The sequence below is a fragment of the Pteropus medius genome, unplaced genomic scaffold, assembly GCF_902729225.1.
Source record: "Pteropus medius unplaced genomic scaffold, Ma_sr-lr_union100, whole genome shotgun sequence".
NCBI classification, from domain to species: Eukaryota; Metazoa; Chordata; class Mammalia; order Chiroptera; family Pteropodidae; genus Pteropus; species Pteropus medius.
The window spans coordinates 19,447,742-19,464,049 of record NW_024349797.1 but is presented as its reverse complement, the minus strand read 5'-3'; the positions used below and the strand labels follow the sequence as shown (position 1 = coordinate 19,464,049).

The 16,308-nt window shown below is 44.8% G+C and overlaps 1 pseudogene; it reads left to right on the top strand.

The window, feature by feature from the left end:
* Positions 1 to 1,866: 1,866 nt before the first annotated feature.
* On the top strand, positions 1,867 to 1,985 carry LOC120619812 (uncharacterized; annotated as a pseudogene).
* The last annotated feature ends 14,323 nt before the right edge of the window (positions 1,986 to 16,308 follow it).

The window sequence follows — 16,308 nt, the reverse complement described above, 5'->3', positions numbered from 1 at the left end:
AGAGGGAGGGAGGAAGGAAGGGAGGAAGGAAGGCAGAGGGAGAGAGGGACCCTGGGCTAGGTGCTCAGCGTTGGTTTCCAATTTAATTCTCAGGACGGCTCTCTGAGGTCATCAGTACTCTACGTAGTTTATAGATGCAGTAACATAATCTTGGAGAGGTGTTCTTCCAGGACGGCCAGCCATGTTCTGCCTCATCTCCATGGGACACCTGAACATTTGAGAAGAGAAATATGAGTGTTTAGAGACAATCCTTATGCCCATATCAGCAACAGATCTTTGCATGGCCACGATGGAGCACACCTGACACATCTCACCTGTGAGACCCCCATGGCTCATGCTGCCACTTCCTGCACCCAGAAAGACTGCAGCATCTCTTCACCTGTGCTGCCCATTCCCAGGCCCTCCCAGGGCAGGACACCTGGACCTCCACGTCCCAGCTCTGCCACCTCTTAGCTTTGGCTCTGGGTTTGTTCAGACTGTGGCCTGAGCTGCCCTGAACACTTCCCACAGCTTTGTTCAAACTGCTGGTCCCACAGTTGCGTCAGGATGAAGAAGAGGCCTGGCCCTACCCTCGGCGCAGCCTCCCTTGCTTGGCCTGGGTGGGAAGAGGTCAGGAAAAGCTCGGACATGCCTCACGGGGAGGGCTCTGAAGCCAGACGGAGCCGCGTGTGTTTGGGCAGCTGAGACTTGCTGGTCGGGTGGTTGTGAACACGCTATTTCATTCCTGAGAGTTGGGCTTTGCATCTGTAAAATGGGGGTGATGTCTTTTGAGCTAATCCAAGAATTTACTGAAGTGATCGTTGTAAATCATCAATCCGTAAGTAAATCCTTAGCATAGGTTAGCTAATCGACACCCCCTGTGAGTCTGGGAGATGGAATGTTCATTTATGCATCTTAAGAAGAAAAGAAAGGAAAGGGGAAGGGGGGGATGGAGGGAAGGGCAGGAAAGAAGAAGAGGAGGAGAGAAAAGTAAAAAAGGAGAAAGACTCACAAGGCTCCGATCGGAAGAAGTATAAACAAATGAAAGAAAGCTGAAAAGCCGGCCCATTCGAAGCTTCTAAGATGCTCGTCTGCGGCGTCTGCATCCTTCTTTGCCTCTGGCACAGATCACTGCTCCCTCCCCGGGTACTTACAGGCAGAAGCGAGGCCAAGACCCAGTGTAGCTCTGAGGGCAGCCACCCACAGCCTTCTTGGGGTCCTCTCTGCTTCCCTTGGCCCCAGCGGGCTCCCAAATCCCTAAGGTCAGAATAACCGACATCTCTTGTCTGTGTCCCAACTTTCCAGCTGAGGACTCTTACAGTTGTCAAGACATAAAGACCCCAAATGGGCACTTTTCCAGACAACGCAAGTATGTAATTAGTCGATGAAGATTGTCAAAGTGCGACTTGGGCTTAGTTAAAAGGTGTATCAAAACTGTTTCTTTGTTTAAGGGTCGACCCCATGCGGGCATGTGTGTGTACGTGTGTGTGCACGCGTGCATGCGTGTATGTGTTCTGAAAAGGGGTAACGTGAAGCCTACAGCTGGCGTGGCTGGCTGACATGACTACTCTGCCACCAAGCAGGACGGTGACCCCGGGCATACACTGAAATGCTGTAAGCCAGCCAGTGTCGCTTGCCACACTCCGAATGCCCTGACCTTCTGCCAAAGCTTCGGAGACTCCCATCTTCTCTAGGAAAAAATCCATTCTTCTGCTCCAAGTAGAGCTCAGCCTCTCTTTTGTCCTAAATCCACATGTGGATACCAGTCCCTCCCCTCAGTAACTAAGGGCACTGGGTGTGTGACTTTTCCTGGGTGTCTCAACCATGTATTGGGAATTCTACTAAGTGGTACATGGATTTGTTTAGAAAGTTAATAGGATCCAACAAGTCTATGGCCATGCCGCTCTGAACACGCCCAATCCCATCTGATCTCGGAAGCTAAGCAGGGTCGGGCCTGGTTAGTCCTTGGATGGGAGACGACCTAGGAAGACCAGGTGCTGTAGGTGTAAAAAATAAAAAAATAAATAAATAAGGGATTGTAAGCTGACAAGGTCTTTTGCAATCTGTGAGCTCAACCAAGGGTTGCCTTGCCTAAAATAAAAGAAAACATAAAAAAATAAAAAAAGGATCCACCAAGTAAGAAGGTGTCGTCATAAGCGGGAGTGCATATCATGCATTCGGGCAGCTCATAAGGTCCGTGCACAGAGCATGGCGTGGCTCCTCCTTTGCCTCCTGCCCCGTGCCGTTTTGAGGGTGGTGGGGAGAGAGCAAAAGAGAAGGCTGGGAACTCAGGGCACTTCCCTAAAAAGCTAAAAAACTCAGCACCGTTACCTTCGTCAGCCCCCCGCAGGGCAAAGGGGAAGAGAAATGGCACAGGGCATTGGGCACTCAAGCAGACAGAGCTTTCGATTTTATCTCCTCTTTACTAGAAATGAGAACTTGAACACACCTCAGTTTTCTCATTTGTAAAATGGGACCGACGGTGTGAATGGGCCACTCGTCTATTGTGGAAGTTAGGCGCCAAAAACACAAATAAATAAAAAGCACTTCTAAGATACCTACACGGTGTTGGCATACAGTGAGAAAATAATGGAAAATTGCTGATTTTACAGGGTATTTTCAAGAATTATTTGATGTGTCTTCAACTCCCATGCATCACACATACACACACACCCAGTTATACTCACATTATACATGCTTCTGTATTCTGAGACCTGTCACTCCAACCCAAGCAACCAGATGGAAGCCACCCATTGCTTTGGAAAAGACCTGTCACAACAGACCTCGAAACCTGAGACATCAAAGTTAGGCTTTTGAGTTGCAAAAGCTCCAGTCTGGGTGGCAGCCGGAAGAGAGACTAGGAAAGGTACATAGTCAGGCAGGACCAGTTCTTGTTACCAACCCAAGATTTAAAAAAAACTTACGGGATGGATGTTATAGGCTGTACCACCACCCCACAAAAAAAATCATATGTTGATGTCCTCAGTTTCAGAATGTGGCCTTATTCAGAGATAGGGTCTTCACAGAGGCGATTCAGTTAAAATGAGGTCACTGGGATGGGCTCTAATCCAATATGGCCAGCTTCCTTTTAAGGAGGGAGTAGGACACAGATGTGCACACAGAACATAGACCACGTGAGGCACGGCATGAAGATGGCTATCTACAAGCCAAGGACAGGGACCTCAGAAGAAGCCAACCTGGATGACACCTTGATCTTGAACTTGCGACCTCCCAAAGTGTGAGGAAATAAATGTCTGCTATTTAACCCCCGATCTGTGGTACTTTTTATGGCAGTTTAAGCAAACTGGGGTGATAGAGAAGGGGGAAGAAAGCAGAAGAGGAAAATGGCAATGGGCCGTCCCTTACACAGCCCCGAGAAGGGAGCTATGCCCTGCCGTCCCCTGTGAGCTGGAGGGTTGTGGGTGAGGCGCTCCTCCAGCAGACTAGAATAGAATTCCCAAAGGGGTATGAGGACTGTGAACACAGGGCGACCTTGAGCCCCGGTTCCCACCTGTGCCCGGAGATGGTAAGCCCCCGCTCACCTGGGTGAGTGGGGGAAGACAGAGCGGGGGTCCCAGGCACCCCACTCCCCATCTGCCTTGTCTAAGCGGCTGGAGTGCAGGGCTGTGACTTGGAGAGCCGGTGGGTCTGGAGGCCTCGGGCAAAGTGAAAGCACAGCCAGAAAAATGTGAAACAGGTGGGAGCAGACATCTCAGTGACGCCCGAGCAGTAGGTGAGGGCAACAGGCCAGACCCCGCCGACCCCACACCCCAGGGCCCTTCACTGTGGACCTGAGACACAACCTCAGGGAGGAGAGGGGGAGGCTCCTAACCCCGGGTTTACCCTGAAGAAGCGAGGTTTGGGTTTGATGTCCAGGGAGGAAGAACCCCAGATGGAAACTAAGCTTAATGTGCGTAGTAGGCTAAATAATGACCCCTCCTCCCCAAAAATCCATGTCCTAATCATTAGAACCTATGAATATTTTGCCTTACATGGCAAAGGGGACTTTGTGGATGTGATTAACTTAAGGATTTCGAGATGAGGACATGATCCTGGGTTGTCTAAGTGGGCCTGATACAATCCTGAGGGTCCTTAGAAAAGGGACGTACGAAGGCCAAAAAGGAACGCGTGAAGGTGACATGGCCTCAGAGGCAGAGTGCTGTGGTCACCGCGGAATGCCAGGATTATTCACCAGCTGGAAGGGACAGGGGGTGAAGTGGCTCCAGGGGCCTCTGGGAAGAATCAGGCCAAACCACATCTTGATTTTAGCCCCTGAAAATCTCTTTAAAGAATTATTAAATTATTAAAGAGAACACATTCGTGTTGTTTTAAGCCACCGAGTCGATGATGATATTCCTTACGGCAGCAGCAGGAAACCACTGCATTTAGTTATAGAAAAATAAGATGGCGACTTTCTCACTACAGATATCCGTGATGCGTACAGATGGCAGGTGTTTTTCTTGAGTGTGCTCGTGAACAACCAGATGTTATTTTCTTTAGTTATGAACAAAACTGTCTGGAAATATTTTGTTAAATTTGTCTACATTACTTTATGTATATAAAAATAATAAAAACTCATTAAAAAAAGAATACTGAGACAAAAGTTGAGTGAAATTTGCCTTCAATAAAAATATTAAAATAAAATAAAACATACCTGTCTCCACTCAGGGAATAGTTGCCGGTGGCATGCGTTCCCCCATAAAAAGAGAAAACCGAATGGAAAATATGAAAGCCTGCTTTCTAAGTTGGCTGAGTTACATTGGCCTTACTGACCGCACAGGGCCAAGGACCGTGAGGCAGAAATGTTTACACTGGCGACTCGGCAGCCACAGGATTGAGACGGGACAGCGTCGCTGAGAGGACCCCAGACATTGCACAGCCAGCTCTGACACACCACACACTGACAGGGGACAAGACAGGTGCTGCCTTCGGTCCCCAAGATTGCCGAAGATGAAATACCATTGAACGGCAATAGATACATCTTGTCGAATAGAAAAGAACAGGAAGAGACGGCCTAGATATTTTTATGGTTTATGCAGTAAATTGAAATCTATCACAAACATGTCACTTTATGTTACCGTTTCTGCAGTAGGGAAACAAGAATCAAAAGAAATTGCAATAAAGCAAACAGGTAGACGGAACTGTGCCCTGCACTGTGGTGACGTGTTTAGGTGGGTTAGTTCGGGTCATCCTTGTAATAACCGTGGAGGTCAGCACTACTATCCCCATTTTCCAGAAGAGAAAACAAAGGTTACAGAGAAGAAGTATTTTCCCCGAGTTGCCCCATCCTCTTCAGAACTAGATCCAAGCCGAGAGGTGCAAAGCAAATACGTTTTACTCTAATCTTGTCTTGTATAGAATGCAACATGTAACCCATAAAAGTCCCAAGATTATAGAACCTTTGCTTTTCTCCCTTGGAAAGTGATGCCCTCTAAGGGCTTGCCAGCTGAAGAAACTCTTGAATATCTGCTTATCAACGAAAATATAAGAGATCAAGAGAAATTCAGAAAAGCTAACGGCATGAGACCGCCAGTAGAAGCGACACGCAAAACTTTGCAAGCAGAAGCAAGTTTCATTTATTTCCTCCCCTAAGTTATAGGGACCCTTTGCATATGGTTGTCTTTATTTTAATGCGCATGAATAAAAGATATTCTCGTGAACTGATGTAGTCCGCAGCCTTTTGAGATCAAATAGTTTCCTACTTCAGGTGAAATGTGGGCATGACAGATAATGCTGTCAATATGCTCTATTTTTGTCGGTTGAACAAACATCGTCATAGCCATCATTTTCATCATATATAGGTGTGCACGTGTGTGTGTGTGTGTGTGTGTGTGTGTGTGTGTGTGTGTGTGTGTGTAGAGTGAAATGAGCGGACTATTTAAAGAATAAGATTTAAGGAAGAAAATCAATAAATGCGGAGTTTTCCATAAAACCTTCAGTGAGAAATATCCCTCCCTCTTCCTCATGTATATTAAAGTGAACAGGATTTGCTGACTTGCACAATGCGATCCAGAGTGATTACCAGAGGAATTGGAGGTGATTAAATAACCACAGCATTTGGACGTACCTAGAAAAAAAACAAAAAAACAAACAAACAAAAAACCCCAAAAAACCCTCATTCTAGAGCCTCTGCAGACAGTAGAATACACCAGAGGCGTTCTTTGGGTCTCAGAGGCTACACTGCATTCTCCTCCTGCTAGAGAAGCAGCCCAGATTTGAGGTTTGTAAACAGTAGGTTATACAGATAACGTAGGAAGTGCAAAATATATTTCTATCTGACAAGGTAGCATGAATGAGGGTGAAGGCGAACTCTGGAGTTGGACGCTGTCCTCAAATTGAGTCTCGGCCTCGGAGAAACGAGCCAGCTCTTCCAAGCCTAAATTTTCCCGTCTGTGCAATGGGAGTATCGCCAGCAGAACATCTAGTCTTTAACTTATCACCATTTTTTAATAAGTTAGTGGGGCAATAACTACATGGTTTTCTTGAACACCCATCCTAGGAGATCTACCGAATTCATTAATGATTTTAACCTTCCCAACACCTCCATGTCAGCGATTTTGCTGAGTTCAAAATAAAAATTCAGAAAGAGAACTACTGGATTTTATTGAATTTCAGGCCCACTTCGCTGTAAGGTAATGTCATTCCTTCAGGTACCGGATGAGAGAAAACCATGCTGACGATTCTAATAGTAAGATGCCATCAATGCTAAGATACATCCCATTTCAGGTGTTAAAATGATTCTGAAGATATCGCCTTAGAATCAATAAACTATGTTAAATCGCCTAACACTGCACAGCAAGTAACTGACAGGACCAGAGTATGAGCACAGCGTCATAGCAACGAAACTCTGGGAGCTGGTCCCCGCAGCTGGCCCGATGCCTGTAAACCGAGTGATAGAGTACACTTCCTGGATATACCCTGTATCACGTATTATATGATATCTTAAATGTCGTGTCTCGTATATATATATGAAACGTACATATATAAATATATAAAGATATCTGCAATCATGTCAATTTCCATTTGGGGGATTTTTATCTCGTATATGTTCTATCTCGTATATATATTAACGTACATATATAAATATATAAAGATATCTGTTTTTCATGTCAATTTCCATTTGGGGGATTTTTATCAACCACTCGTAAAACAAGAAATAACTCATTTATTATGTATATGTTTTTGACCCAAAAAATTCTGGGAACTTTTTGGGGGGATAAAAGATAGAGGTAAAAACAAGGTAAGTCGTGGTGCTGCTGGCGATTCCTGAAAAAAATAATTCTTTGACACCGAGACTGTGAAACTCACGCCTGTCATCGTGCTGGAGTTGAGAGAGCCGGACTAGCGTCACCAGCGTGAAGGAGCCCCGTGTCTCGGCTGGTCAGGGGTTATTCTGAATTTAAAAAACATACCCAGGAATAGTTTCCAGGCAAAATAAAAGTATCAACTTGTAATGGCCGAGCTCCTTTGAGGTATGTAAAAAATTGGCACTGATTTGGTGCAGTAGAATGGATTCAAGGCAGGCCTTGCAAAGTGTGGAATTCTACGTGAAACATGACCGGTTGGAAAATGAACACATTGGGGTGGCCAGATAATTCGCCTTCCAAATTTCTAGCGTTTCTAAAACGTCTGTTTCTCGAAAGCCTGCTGTGTGCTGGAGAGAGACAAAGCATCAGCACTGCCCTGCAAGAGTCACAGGGCCCACGTGTGACACGCGGGACCCCACAGAGGTTTCATTTTAGTCCCCTGGTCATTAAATCTTGTCTACTTCAGGCACAGTGTTCCATACTCATTATCTACACGTTTTTGAGAGCTTCAGAGTTTACCAAACACTCTCCCGTGAGCCATCCTGGAGCACCCTCGCAACGTCTGTGTTGGGAAGTATTTGGTCTTGGTTTTATGGATGAAGCCTCAGAGAGGTCAGCAGCTCTTCCCGAGTTCACATAAAAGGAAGTGGCCCACAGTTATTAAATCAAATCCCAGAAAATTGAGATAAGGAAAACGACCATTTTTTTTTTCCAAAAATGACTGAAACATATCAATGATTGTACTAAAGGACCTCCGAAGCGTACAAGAAAGTAGAGTGAGCACTCTACAGTTTGCAAAATGCACTCACATGATGGCTTCATTTTATCGTTCGCACCTCATTTTCCAGAGATGGAAACTGAGTGGACAAACGAACTCCCAGGGGCCCCCAAGACTAGGAAACCGAATCTCCCACGCCCCGTCCAGGCGACTTTTCTCACCCACCATGCTCTCCTTCTCAGACGCAAAAGTATGTTAGCGTAGTCACCTCAGTAATCCTCAAATCCGGCTCTGTGCGATCGGGATGAGAATAAGGATTCGGGAGATTTGGCCGCTGATATTGACTTTAGTACCACTTGAGCTGAGAGAGAGACGTGGGGGACGGTGAAGAAATTATCTCAAGTGGAATTTTGCCGGAGCCCATGAACTGAGAAAGGCAGTCAAGGGAAAGGCAAGGAGGGCTAACATTCTCCACAGGAGGACTTTTCTTAAATGTTGTTCTCCCTCAGTCTTCACTTAATCAGCGAGGCAGCTGTGGCTCAGGAGGTTAAGTGACGGACCCAAAGTCATCTGCCAGGAAGGGCTGAGCCACCACTTTTGAGTTGAAGCAACTTGCCTTTGACTTACTCTCTCCGCCTCTGACCACGTCAGACTCCGTTTTAAGCTCTCAGAAAGAAGCCACCTTCGGCCACACTGTTGACATATGGACATGGGAGATGAGCTGACAGGACAATGAAGTCAGTCCCTTGCTGTCCTGCACTAGGGGTTCTCGCAGAGAAGGATTTGACACCGCCTGTGTCCCTTGCCCTCCCTCACGTAGACCTAAGCCCAGCTTCCCTGAGGACACCCCTTAAAGTGTCCCGGCTTCGCTAGACTCTTGGCTAAACCTGGGAGAGGGAGGAGTCTAAGGAAAGGAGAGTCCTTTGGGGCTGTTGTGTTGAGGTAACTAGCCAGAGTAGCCCAGCCGGCGAGGTGGGCCTCAGCCTCTGCCTCCCATCGTTAGAGTGGTCTCTAAAATAAAATACGTAGGCCCGTGAGTATGGCTACTACAAAAGCCGTGTTCAAAAAAATAAAATATAGAATGTGCATAACAAGTAGAGAAAGATGAACAAGGTCCCGCCACCCGATCGTGACCAGTGTGACCAATGTCCCCACCCCCTACTCCAGGAGACCATGAGCGTCTGTGCAGACAACTTTGGCTCCTGAGCTCATGACGGCCTGAAATTTCACCGCGAAGAGCCCAAGTGGACACCCCCAGAAGACAAGACGAGGCAGCAGGCCTGACCTAGCGAGTTCACACGATCTTGACACCTCCCTCCGTCACTGCGCCTTTTGCTTGCTCACTCACTCTCTATTTCTTAAAACTCCCTAATAAATGGAGACCTGATTTCGGGGTTACGAGACCCTGCAAGTTCCAATTTCTGGGAGTCCCATTCATTCAGCCCAGGCAGTTTCAATGTCGCCCGTCAGCCCCGCTTTCTCTCCATGGTGGCTGAACGCTAGCTCCGACAGCAGCAGGACACAGCTGTGCTATTGGCCTTCTGCCCCAGAGCCTAGAACTCCAGTTCCAATCATCGTAGTTTCATTCCGAAGGTGCTCACTCTCCCATGCCTCCTTCCTGGTCCGTCAAAAAAAAGCTCTTTTATTGTGTGGAATGGCCCAGTTTGGCTTTTGCCTCTCCAGTGAGACATGTTTGTCTTCTGTCATCAAGGAGAAATAAAAATAAAGCAGGTCTGTAAACATGAGGATTTCTTTTTTTTTCTTATTTTCAAAGTTATATACAGCAAAGCTTGGAACATAAATAAGTAGAGAGAAAATAGCCAGACCTCACTACCCAATCACACTTTCCCTCTGCAAAGGCACTTGCTCACATGTCCCCTCATGCATAGAACTGTTTGTTTACTATTCATAAATGAGCTCATTAGTTTAAGCTACAAGGTTTCATCATAAAGTCTACATATGTGTGTATACATGTATATATATATATATATATATACACATACACACACATATATATACACATGTACATATATACACATATATATGTTGATTGAGGAGGAAATTCGTTAAAATAAAATAAAATAAAATATGATGAAGAAACTCTTGAACTATTGCCATTTCTGCCGAATTAATTTCCTGATACTCAAGCTTCCCCGTTTTATTTCTGAATATAAGTGCATTTGCATAAATGAATCAGCTCTCTGAGAGGTGGCTTTTGGAGGCAAACCTGAATGTGAATGTCAGTTCAACAGCTGAGTCACCAGGGGCCGTGAGCTCCCCCCACCTGAGCCTCTCTTTCTTCACTCATCATATGGGAATATTGCCACCTACTTCCTAGATCTGGGTGAGATTAATCCATGGAAGATGCATGTTCCATGAGCGCTATCATTATGATCCTTCTTACTTCTATAATGTGATACGTGACGCAACTATAATCATACGCTGGAAATACATTGTATGCACAATGTTGCATTTGTTAGTATACCAAGAGCATACCTCGACATAACTGAAAAATCTTTGTAATAAAAGAAGTCCTCGTGAAAATAATTTTATGTCCCGCATAGTCTTTCCTGCATTGCGTACCCTACGAATTATTCATCTGCTCTGGTGTGCAGCAGCTATGAGGTCCCTAACCTCTCCCTACCTTCAGAAAGGGTGTGAGGGATCTATTCGCGCATCCCTTCCTCTCCCCCATATTTACAGGGTTGCTAGAGGTGGATTCATAGAGTAGAAGTGGCATCTTTCTGGCAGAGGATATGGGGAATTTATTAAAGTTAGCGATATCTATTGTCGATTCACTTTCCCAAAACGTAATACATATTTCTACTACCACAGTAATGGGTGAGAGACTTGTTTCTCTGTAGAGCCCCTCCATCCACTGAATTTAATTTGGATTTAATTTGCTTTGATTCCAGGAACTGGTCTCTCTGGGGCTTCTGGAGTGACTGATTTCACCCAGGAATGGCCAATCTCTTTGTTTAGCTTAACTGGCCACATTAATCACAAGAGCTGCTCTGGTTTCAAAGGCAATTGCTCTCCAAAATGATTCTTCTCCACTTTCACCCGTAACAACCGATGAGTTCAGAAGGTAAGTTCGTGCAAAAGTTGACGTTGCTTACGAAGACGATCTGCCAGGAAAGGCGCCTTTGAAGTGCCCACCATGAGCCTGGGAAGGTAGTAGGTGCAACTGTTTTTCCTTTAAGCTTTTCATACAGCCCCGGGCAGGGGCCAAGTGTGGCAGAGCCAGGCCGTGTGCCGCTGCACCATCTTCCCGCCTGGGTGTGTGTGTGTGGGGAGACTGCATTTCCCAGCTGCCTGGTAATCAGATCCGGGCCGCTGCTGCTGAGTTCTCGCCAGGGGAATGAGGGCAGAAGCGACACTCCTCCCACAGTCTGAGAAAGTTAAGAGCAAGTGTCCCTTCTCCACCTCTGTCTGTCTGTCTCTCATCTGCATGATAGGATTGAAGAACTGAAATGGAGATTCTGCAAGCTGTCTGTCTCAGCAGCGAGTTACCTATTCCATTGCTAACACAGTGAGAGGCTGATGAATCTCTGAACCTCTTAGTGAAGAAAGCACCTTACAGGGAGAGATTCGGTCAGCAAGTCTTGGGGGATCCCCTCCTTGGAGGGGTGAGGCAAAGGAGACAGAGTGATGAAACACAAATCCCATAAACATCCAGTAGTAAAACGGTTCACATTTAAGTGAGGGTCTCTGGCTGACCTTAAAACAGTCAGAGAGGCTGACTCCACATGTTATGCTCAAAAAAGTCACGTGGGAGAAACACAGCCTCAGACAATTTCACTAGAGTTCTGTTAACCAAGATTTTTGTCAGAGGGTTCGATGCTGACGGATTCACACGCGATGTGCACATGGAGTCCCTTCCCACCCACCTGCCCCATCACTAAAGCGGGGCACATGTTGTGTCCTTCTATAGCTTCAGTCCAGGCACTGTCCAGACTGGCCTCACTCTGCCCTGCTCACAGGTGAGATGTGGCCTTGGGCTGGCCCAGTTGTTTCTCATGCCTGTCCAAACCACATTTCTTGGGGGCTCACTCGGAACAGTGGTTACATCCATGGCATGTGGTCACAGCATAGACATGTGCTTGGCCTGTGACCCTCTCTAGGATGACAGTGGTGTGATTCCCTCCTCCCATTAGGAACAGCTGTGGCAGACTGTGGCCACTATGACAAACTCCTATCTGACCCCTGGTGAGCACATTAGACTTCATTTTCTACGGGCAAAATGGCCAGGAAATTTCCAGCAGACGCACCTAAATGAGCTCAGACATGCACATGGGATTAACCATCACAGCACTATCGATAGTCAGGAAGAACCAGAAACAACCTAAATGTCCAACATTGGGGGAGTGTTTAAATAAAGACAGTTGGTACATAGTCATACAGAGCTGCTGTTACACAGAATGAGAGAGAGGTATACCTACAGCGACGAGACATGCTCCAAGCTGCTTTGCCACATGTGCAAAGCAAAGAGCAAATCTATGTTACCAAACACTGACTTTTGTGCAAAACTAAGCAGAAAAGATACTCATATTTAATTGTATTAGCATAGACTATCTGTCGAAGGTTATATAAGAAGCAGTTTCGTGACTTCCTTTGGGAGAAATTCTGAGGAACTGGGGTCAATGGTACAAGAAAAATCTCATTTTTACTGTGCACACTTGAAAAACTGAAACCGAATTTTTACAATGCAATGTATCACTATTTTCCAACACTATCACCCAAAACATCAGGGAGTAAAGGATGTCAAACTCCCAAGCTCGAACCGAAGCCGGCCCCTGGATTAGACGGCTGAGCTCTGAATGCTGCTCCGTGCCTGGCTTGCCTTATCACCTCTCCCCATCTCAATTTGCTCCCCTGTGAAATGAGCATGCTAATGAGCCAGCGGCGAGGCACAACGAGGCCTGCGTGTAGAACGCTTAGCCAAGAGCCTGGCGATGGAGAAGGTGAAGCTGGTGGTATCGGCCGCTGCTGCAGGGGATGGAGAAAGATCAACGGGAAGCGCGTGGAAGAAAGTATTTTTCTGAATAAAACTAGATGCTTGGAAGATGGAAGAATGGCACCCCCAGCACTTTGAACTTAAGCCCACAGATTGCGTTTGTTTTTTCTGTTTCTGCTCCTGGAAAATGATGCTAATGACACCCGGTGAGAGGTTGCTCTGGGCGTTACCGAGATCATGTATCTCTAGGGGTCTGTCACACGGTGGGTGCTCAGCCACAGTCCTCTGCTCCTCTGATCACCCCACCTCCCACCCTCAAAGGTAACAGGAATTGGTTCTCAGGATAAGAAATACAAATAGTACTAGAACCATCACTCTGTGGACCAGACCAGCTCCAGCAGGGTTTCCTGGCTCTGGAGATAATTAGGTAGCAGTGAAGTTGGATATGGAAGCCAGCTGTTAGACTTACGATCCAGCCCCTCGTCATCAACTTAAGCACCTCTGGCCTCTCTGCCTGCATCACCAGGAAAAGTCTTGCATATGATTCAAAATCCAACTGAAATAAACGCTTGGTCTTTTCTTCACTCCTCCTCAGTGCTCCTCTGTATTTATGTGTTCCTAGAATTCTTGATTCAGCACATTTTATCCTAACTACTGGTTACTTGTCTGACTCTTGCTTAGGCATGAAACCTGCAATTTATTTTTCCTCCAACATGAGGCCCTAATATGATACATACAATAGATGCTCAATTAATGATGTTTCTGCCAATAAATATCTACTCTGTCCCTTAGGTCTAATTTCAAATTTGTGGAGAAAATTCTGATTTGGCTACTTGTACTGAGGACGTGTTTCTAGCTTTTTTTTTTTTTTTTTTTTTTTTTACCACAGTCCCCATTTACTCTCCTGCCCCTGGTTTTCATGTAGAATAAAAAGTGAGTGTAAAATGTGGCATGGAATGAAAGCCAAGCCCAAACTTGAGCCCCATGGATGAACTTCAAACAGGGACTTGAAACATGCAAAATAAGAACCAGCTTCACCAGGACAGGGTGGAAGATGCTAGATACTTGGTGACTCTGTCAGATGTTCTGGAAATACACTTTGATTTCATATATTTCGAATTATATTGATTGAAATTCAAAGCTAAAGCCAACATACCACATTTCCTTTGGTCAGAAGCGAAGTGTGAAAATAGTGTTTTGAATTCTTGGTTGGATGCACAGCTCTGGGTTTGAAGTGTGACAGGCTAGGGAGGTTTTGGGTTACTGGAAATTTCAACATTCCACTAGCCCAGTCTTCCAAAGAAATTAGAGGAACTGAAAACATGGACTATCAGAAGCGCGTTGGTGAACACTCCCCTGAGCTCTGTGCATTGCCTTGGCATCGCAGTCACTCCCATTGTGGCTGTCACAGCATGTCGGTAAAGCGGCTCATGGGCAGACAGCAGCCTTTTGTGACTCTTGTGCTAGCCTAGGAGTCCTAGTCAGTGGAGACAAGAAAATACACCCCCTTTCCACGGCTAATAGAACTGCAGCTGGGAAAATCCACGCATGATTACAATGTGATGGATCTAGAGTTTGGCGTGATAAACAAAATGGACGCTCCTTAGGGCAAGAAACGTGTCTGCCTTTCAAGGGCCTTTGTAATTGATCATGTTACAAATTTGCTGAATTTTTATATTTGTGAGTATGTGGCAATTGGTAATTATATCCAATTTTTTCTTTGTACTCAGCACTATACTTGAAACCTTACTTCATACTGTGGTAAGGAGCCTTCTCCTTCTTCCTCTGGAAAAACAAAGAACAAAATGAAATATAACAAATAAAAGGTAAATAAGCATAGTTCATTCAAGAGTAAAGAAATCCCCAGGATTTAGAAATAATCTGCAAGCTCAAAGCCAGTTATAAGCTAGAGCTGCAGTTCTGGTGAGCTACAAGGGTCAGATGTATATATAGGTTTGAATGGCTAGAAGCTTAATGCCCACAGAGGGACAGGAGATAGGATGTAAGCCTTGCAGGAGAATCCAAAAGATCTTTTAAAATAAGTTTGTGTAAAATAATTAAAGAGGCAATAAACAGACTAAGACCATAAGAAAAGAAAGGAGACATGATAAAAGAATGATAAGATCACAAAAATAATCTTAGAGAACTTCTAGAAAAAAAACGTAGTTGCTGAAACTATAAACCAAATGGTTATGTTTTCGCTTATACTATTTGTAAACTGATAACTAAAAGTAGGTGAAAACTGAAGGCGAGTCTATTCTTTAGATACAAACTGGACGGGGTGAGATTTGTGTGCTTGTGACTTTCTGCCTGAGAGCACTCTCCAGCCTGTGCAGCGTGACTGCGACCAAGACAAAGCCCTCGTCTTTCTGGCTTCACAAGTAAGAGAGAACCTCCACTATGGCTGAATAATAAGGAGGAAGATGCTGAAAAGCAGAGAGAAGTAGAGGGTGAGTCCTCAATGAACCTGCCTAAATCCTTGGCTAACTGATGAACTATGCGCAGTTGGGAGGTTCCACAGTGTCTGCTAAAATAGTAGCTGAAACCCAAGAGAACGAAGGGGCCATCTGAGATGCTGCTCACCATAGAGGAAGCAGAAATGGGAGTTCTATTCCAGCTAAGAGTTAACTGCATGCTAGAAATTAGCACTCCTCAGGAACACAACTAAATCCAGTGTCTCTACAATGTATCACTTACAATATCCAGATATGATCAAAGATTATTAGATATGCAACAGGAAAATGTAGCCATAGTCAGAAAAAGCTGTTAGTATAGTCTCTGAGATAAGACAGACTATTGAATTAACTGACAAGTACTTTAAACACTGGTATAGTGGCAAGGTCCTATGAGCCACATTTTAGTTTTTGAGTTTCTATTCTGAACAGTTGTACCTATTTGGAAGAATTGCTATTTTGTGGCTTTTGCTCTTTCTTGGCAGTTTTCCAAGAAACAAAGCATTTTAAGAATATGTTAATAGGCTAAAATTCATTCTATCATGCAATTACCACATGCAATATACAGATGATATATTATAGAATTGTACACTTGAAACCTATATAATTTTATTAACCAATGTCAGCCCAATAAATTTAATAAAAATAAAAGAATATTAAGAAAATATTATGGACAATTTAGATAAAATGAACAGTGTCTTTATCAAAACTGATATCTGACAAAATTAAAAAATATGAACATGAATATTTTTCAAGTTGTTTTATGAGACCAGCAAAACCTTGATACTAAACTTAGTAACAATATTATAAATAAATGATAAACCAGTATTTATTATTAGTATAAATTTTTAAGTCATTAACAAAAGATCAGCAGAAGTAATCCAGCTACATATA